Genomic DNA, 6,634 nt, shown 5'->3' on the forward strand with positions numbered 1-6,634 from the left:
TTGTCTTATAAAATGTCCTTTGTCTCAACAGTTTCTGTGTCTGATATTAGTGTGGCCACTCTAGCTCTCTTATTATTATTTGCATATTTTTTCCTTTTTAAAAAAGATTCATTTATTCATTTGAAAGGCAGTGTAACAGACACACACTCACACATACACACATATGAGTGAAATAGAGAGGTCTTCCATCTGCTAATTCACTCCTCAAATGGCCACAACAGGTAGGTTTGGGCCAGGCTGAAGCCAGGGGCTAGGAACTCCACCCAAGTCTCTCACATGGGTAGCAGGGACCCTAACTCTTGGACTGTCTTCCACTGCCTTCCAAGGTACATTAGCAAGAATATGGATCAGAAGTGGAACAGCTGGGACTCAAATCAGCACTCTGATATGGGATGGTAGTGTCACAAGTGTGGCTTACCCCACTGTACCCATTAGCCTCCATCCTTTTATTTTTAATCTCTTTGCTTCTCTGCACATAAAGTATGCTTCTTGTAAACAGCACGTGGTTATCTCCAGGTAGGAGAGCTGTCTCTCTCTACACTTACTGTAATAACTCGTAAAGTGGGTTTTTTTTCTGCCATGCTATTTTTCATGTCTTCCTGACTTTGCTTCCTCTAACTTCTCCATCACTGCCTTCCTTTTGTGTTAAATTGGTATTTTTTAGGGTGCCACTTTAAGTCTTTATGTTTTTTGAGTTCTTTTCTTAGTGGTTGCCTGAGGATTACAATTAGCATTTTCAAACAATCTAGTTTGGGTTAATGTTAACTTAGTTTCCATAGAATATAAAACTTCTGTTCAGTATGGTTCCAACTACTCTCTTCATGGTGTTATTGTCATATAAGTTACATTTTTTTTAAAGATTCACTTCATTCATTTGAAAGAGTTACAGAGAGAGGCAGAGTGAGAGAGGTCCTCCTTTCGCTGGCTCACTCCCCAAATACCTACAAAGGCCAGAGCTAAGCCGATCTGAAGTCAGGAGCCAGGAGCCCCCTCCAGGTCACCCACATGGGCACAGGAGCCCAAGGACTTGGGCCAATCCTCTGCTGCCCTCCCAGGTCATAGCAGAGAGCTGGATTGGAAGTGGAGCAGCTGTGACTCAAACAAGTACTCACCAAGGATGCCGGCTCTGCAGGCCAGGGACTCAACTCACTGTGCCACAGCATTGGCCCCACAAGTTACACCTTTACACATCATATAGCCACCAACATAATTTTGTAAATAATTGCTTATGTAGTTGCTTTATAAAGGAGAAGACTAAGAATTACAAATTAAAGTAAATAAGTAAACAGTGGTAAAAGCAGTATCTACCTCTTAAAGTTCTGATAGGAGTGAATGAATTCTACATGCAAAACACTTAGAAGCAGGATCCAGAGGCCTTGGAGGGCATGCAGAATGGGGAGGGATGTGGAGTGCTGGCCAGAGACTTACTGCATTAAGAACCTAGTACATTGTAAGGGTTCAATAGGTGGCTGCAGTTTTTATTCCAATTATATAAAAATAAAATATTTGAATAGGAATGGAAGGCTAGCCGGCAATAACAAGCAATAACAACAGTATCTTTTGAAAGAAAAACAAATAGGAGTAGCCTTTCTTTTCTTTTTAAACCATTCTGTGTTTTAAAATCTCACACAATTAATATAATTTAATTTAATCATCAGAAAAGAAAATTCAGTATTGTCGTTAATGCTGAAAATTTTTGTTGGTATTTCTGACATTTCACAAAACATCTTTTGTTGACATTCTACAAATAATCCCATCTGATAATATCCTGATACTTTCTTCTTATGCAGTTTATGTATCTTTTTGATTTCTGTAATCTTTGTTATTCCAGAAAGATTTTCCAGAGAAACCTGTTGCCCTTCCACTTGAGATATTAGATGTTCCTGATTTATTTGTTTTTCTCTCTCTTTAACGTAAACAATTAGAATTGAAGTATCATTTCTGGAGATACCAGATATTTTCAAAGCTTCTGAAATACTGTTGGTTGGGGAAAGGTTGAAAATAATTTCTGTAGACTGGATTCTCATCTTCATCTTTCCCAGTTTGTGGAGGTGGACGGCTGTGTTTCTCCCACAAGTATCTGAAACAGATGGAAATCACCAAGGGATTTCTCAGTGAACCATCGATGGTGCCTTCCATGGCCTTTTTTTATGTCTCTGGCATTCTTTACATCTTTAAAGGGCAAAAAGGTCACCCTGCATTCGGGAAACAGGTTCAGCTGGTGTGTTAACTGCATTACAGATACACAGGACTGCACAGCGGCCTCTGGTCCCTGCCCGAAGAACTCCCCGAGCTATCATTATGTTCGCAGGGCTGCTGCGTGTGTGGACTCTATCTGCAACTCTGAGAGAGCATTACCCAGTAGTCACCCAACTCTGCTTCCATAGAAGGATAGACTTGAAATCATGCCTTCTTCCTTCCATTGGGTTATTGGGTACAACTAGTCTGTCTTACATTTTTAAAAAGATTTATTTTATTTATTTGAAAGGTAGTACGAGAGAGAGAGAGAGGGAGAGAGAGAGAGAGAGAGAGGGAGATCTTCCATCTGCTGCTGCTGGTTCAGTCACCAAATGGCTGCAATGGCTGGGGCTGGGCCAATCTGAAGCCAGGAGCCAGGAGCTTCTGCAGGCACAGGGCCATCCTCCACTGCCTTCCCAGGCCACAGCAGAGAGCTGGATCAGAAGTGGAGCAGCCAGGACTTGAGCTGGTGCCCTTATGGGATGCCAGTGCTGTAGATGGAGGCTTAGCCCGGTGCACCACACCTCCAGCCCCAAGTAGTCTTTCTTATTACATCTCTTTTTTGAAGTTCCCTTTCAAAGAGTTGTTGCATCTGAGTACATCTCCTGTTATTTTTTTTCCTATTCTGTCTAGCTAGTCTTCTAGCTGCACTCTTTCCTTTAAGTAATTTTTCTCTTCCTCTAGGATTTTTGGCTGACAATGCTTTGTATTTTTCTTTTTTTTTTTAATTCTTCCACTATTTCTGTTCTGAATAAAACAGAAGCATATATATATTTTAAAGATTTATTTATTTGAAGGCAGAGTTACAGAGAGGGAAAGGCAGAGAGAGAGAGAGAGAGAGAGAGAGAGAGAGAGGTCCTCCATTCACTGGCTTACTCCCCAGATGGCTGCAACGGCCAGAGCTGCACTGATCCAAAGTCAGGAGCCAGGAGCTTCTTCTGGGTCTCCCAGGTGGGTGCAGGGGCCAAGCACTTGGGCCATCTTCTACTGCTTTCCCAGGCCATAGCCGAGACCTGGATTGGAAGTGGAGCAGCTGGGACTTGAACTGGTGCCTGTATGGGATGCCGGCACTGCAGGCGGCGGTTTTACCCACTTGCCACAGCGCTGGCCCCCAAGCATATTTTTGACTTACATGAAATCCTTTCAAATCTGGGCATCTCTGATTACCCTCACACGTGGTGTTCTGAAGCACTCAGAGGACATAGCAGCCTTTGCAACTCAGTCCTCACTACAGTCCCGGCTTAGCCGATTTGCCAAGGGAGCCTGCCCTTGTTCAGCTGTGCTCCCCATGGGCTGGATGGCATCCAAAGAGATCGCCTTGTGTTGCGGGCTCCGATCCTGCTTTGAATCACTGATGGAGTAAGTTGCACATCCTGCTTGGGAAAGAGTGGGGGGGGGGGATAGAACGGAGGGAGAAAGCTTAGTCTCTTCAAATGGAAACATTTGTGAAGGGAAAACGCTGGATTCCTGGTTTCCAACAGAGGCCGGGAGGATTTCAGAGTCCCCACTGTCAATGGTCAGAACCGTCCTGCCCTGCTTCTCTGCACACCTTGTCCATTGTTCTTTGCATTTATTGTAGCTTTATGTTAGGTCTTCATTTCTGGTGAATTCTCCTACTTTTTTTTTATTATTTTAATAAGAAAGGAAGGAGAAGGGAGGTAGGGTTGGAAGTATCATTATGTTCTTTTTTTTAAAAGATTTTATTTATATGAGAGGTAGAGTTACAGACACAGAGAGGCAGAGACAGAGAGAAAGGTCCTCCATCTGCCAGTTCACTCCCCAAGTGGCTGGAGCTGGGCTGATCTGATGCCAGGAGCCAGGAGCTTCTCCCATGGGGGTGCAGGGGCCCAAGCATGTGGGCCATCTTCCACTGCCCTCCCAGGCCATAGCAGACAGCTGGATCAGAAGAGGAGCAGCCGGGACTCGAACTGGCGCCCATATGGGATGCCGGCACTGCAGGTGGAGGCCGAGCCTACTACTCCACAGCAGTGGCCCCAGAATTCTCCCACTTTATTCTCCTTCAAGATTGCCCTTTCACGTTTCTATGTAAAGAGTTGTGCTAGAATGATTTCCAGTGGAGAAAACCAAGCAGAAACTAACCCTCACTGGATTTTGTTGGAGGCTGCACTGTTCCTGCTTCCCAGTTTAATGGAATCAACATCTTCATAAGATGGAGCTTTGCGCTATATGAACCTGGGGTATCTCTCGTCCTTTCATTTAGTCAGGCCTTTTAAACTTTCAGGAAAATTCTGTAGCTTCTCATTTAGAGGTCTTACACATGCTTTGATAGATTTCTAGTATTTTATTCTTTTAGTTGCTTTTACAATTACTCATTGCTTATTTGGAGATATGGTTGACTACATTTTATCCAATAATCCATATAAGTTAATTTTAATAGTTTGTGGATTCTTTGGACTTTTAGGTACATAAGTACATAGGTAAATTCACCTTTAAATCTTCTCTTTTTTTTTGGGGTTTGTTGTGTTTTCTTTCTTCTTTGAACTAACAACAACCACAGGTACACGTTAAGTAGAGGTGAAGTTAGTGGGTATCCTTGTTTCACTGTCAGTCACAGGGACAGGTTTTCAACATTTCACCATGAATTCTGGTGTTTGCTGTAGCATTTTTCTAGCTAGTCTATGAGGTAGAGGCAATCTCTTTGGCTCCTAGCATGCTGCACTCTGATTTTTTTTTAAAATTTTTTTTAACTTTTATTTAATGAATATAAATTTCCAAAGTACGGCTTATGGATTACAATGGCTTCCCCCCCATAACGTCCCCTCCCGCAACCCTCCCCTTTCCCACTCCCTCTCCCCTTCCATTCACATGAGGATTCATTTTCAATTCTCTTTATATACAGAACTGATTTTATTTTTTTAAAAGATTTATTTTATTTATTTGAAAGATGGAGTTACATAGGGTGGTAGAGCCAGAGAGAGGGGTCTTCCATCCGCTGGTTCACTCCCCAATTGGCCTCAACGGCTGTTGCTGGGCTAATCCGAAGCCAGGAGCAAGGCCTTCTTCTAGGTCTCCCATGTAGGTGCAGGGGCCCAAGGCCCTGGGCTATCCTCTGCTGCTTTTCCAGGCCACAGCAAAGAGTTGGATGGGAAATGGAGCAGCTGGGTCTCGAACTGGCACCTATATGTGATGGCGGCACTGCAGGTGACAGCTTTACCTGCCACTCCACAGCGCAGACCCCTAGTCATTGTATTTTTAAAAATGTGTATTAATAACCTTAAATATTTTCAAAATTATTGACAATCTTTTTTTTAAGATTTATTTATTTATGTTGAAGTCACAGTTACATAGAAAGAGAAGGTAAGGCAGAGAAAGAGGTCTTCCATCCGCTGCTTCACTCCCTAGTTGGCCTCAATGGCTGTTGCTGGGCCGATCGAAGCCAGGAGCCAGGTCTTGTTCTGGGTCTCCCATGTAGGTGCAGAGGCCCAAGGCCCTGGGCAGTCTTCCGCTGCTTTCCCAGGCCATAGCAGAGAGAGCTGGTTCGGACGTGGAGCAGCCGGGACTTGAACCGACGCCTATATGGGATGCTGGCACTGCAGGCGCGGCTTCACCCACTACACTACAGCACCGGCCCCACTGGCTGGCAATCTTTCGATTATTGCCTTTTCATTTAATTCCAGTGTAGTGGGAGACATATGCTTTGTGATTTCAATCCTTGAACATTTGCTGAGACTTGTTTTATGAGCCAACACAGGGTCAATTTTGGTAACCACTCCACATGCATTTGAAAGTGTGTGCACTCAGCATGTTTGGGTGGTGTCCTAGCTATGTCACTTAGAACAGGTTTATTATCTCCCTTCTGTTAGTTTACTCCCTAAATGCTCAGCACAGCTGGGGCTGGGCCAGCCAGAAGTCATCTACTTAAAACTTGGTCCAGGCCGGCGCCGCGGCTCACTAGGCTAATCCTCCACCTGGCGGCGCCGGCACACCGGGTTCTAGTCCCGGTCGGGGCGCCGGATTCTGTCCCGGTTGCCTCTCTTCCAGGCCAGCCCTCTGCTGTGGCCAGGGAGTGCAGTGGAGGATGGCCCAGGTGCTTGGGCCCTGCGCCCCATGGGAGACCAGGAAAAGCACCTGGCTCCTGGCTCCTGCCGTCGGATCAGCACGGTGCGCCGGCCGCAGCGGCCATTGGAGGGTGAACCAACGGCAAAGGAAGACCTTTCTCTCTGTCTCTCTCTCTCACTGTCCACTCTGCCTGTCAAAAAAAATAAAAATAAATAAATAAATAAATAAAACTTGGTCCAAGCCTCCCACGTGAGTGGCGGGGGCCGAACCACTTGAGCTATCACCTGCTACCTCCTGGAATGCAAATTAATAGAATGCTTGAGTTGGAAGCAATTGTACCGGGAGCCAGACACTCTGACATGGAATGTGGGTGTCC

General features: G+C 44.9%; 1 pseudogene; it reads right to left on the reverse strand.

Annotated features, from left to right (window-relative positions):
- Nucleotides 1-1,716: 1,716 nt before the first annotated feature.
- On the reverse strand, nucleotides 1,717-2,236 carry LOC100357652 (EKC/KEOPS complex subunit TPRKB pseudogene; annotated as a pseudogene).
- Nucleotides 2,237-6,634: the final 4,398 nt, after the last annotated feature.

This window comes from Oryctolagus cuniculus, chromosome 5 (genome assembly GCF_051225735.1).
Source record: "Oryctolagus cuniculus isolate XC-2025 breed Fujian yellow rabbit chromosome 5, ASM5122573v1, whole genome shotgun sequence".
NCBI classification, from domain to species: domain Eukaryota; kingdom Metazoa; phylum Chordata; class Mammalia; order Lagomorpha; family Leporidae; genus Oryctolagus; species Oryctolagus cuniculus.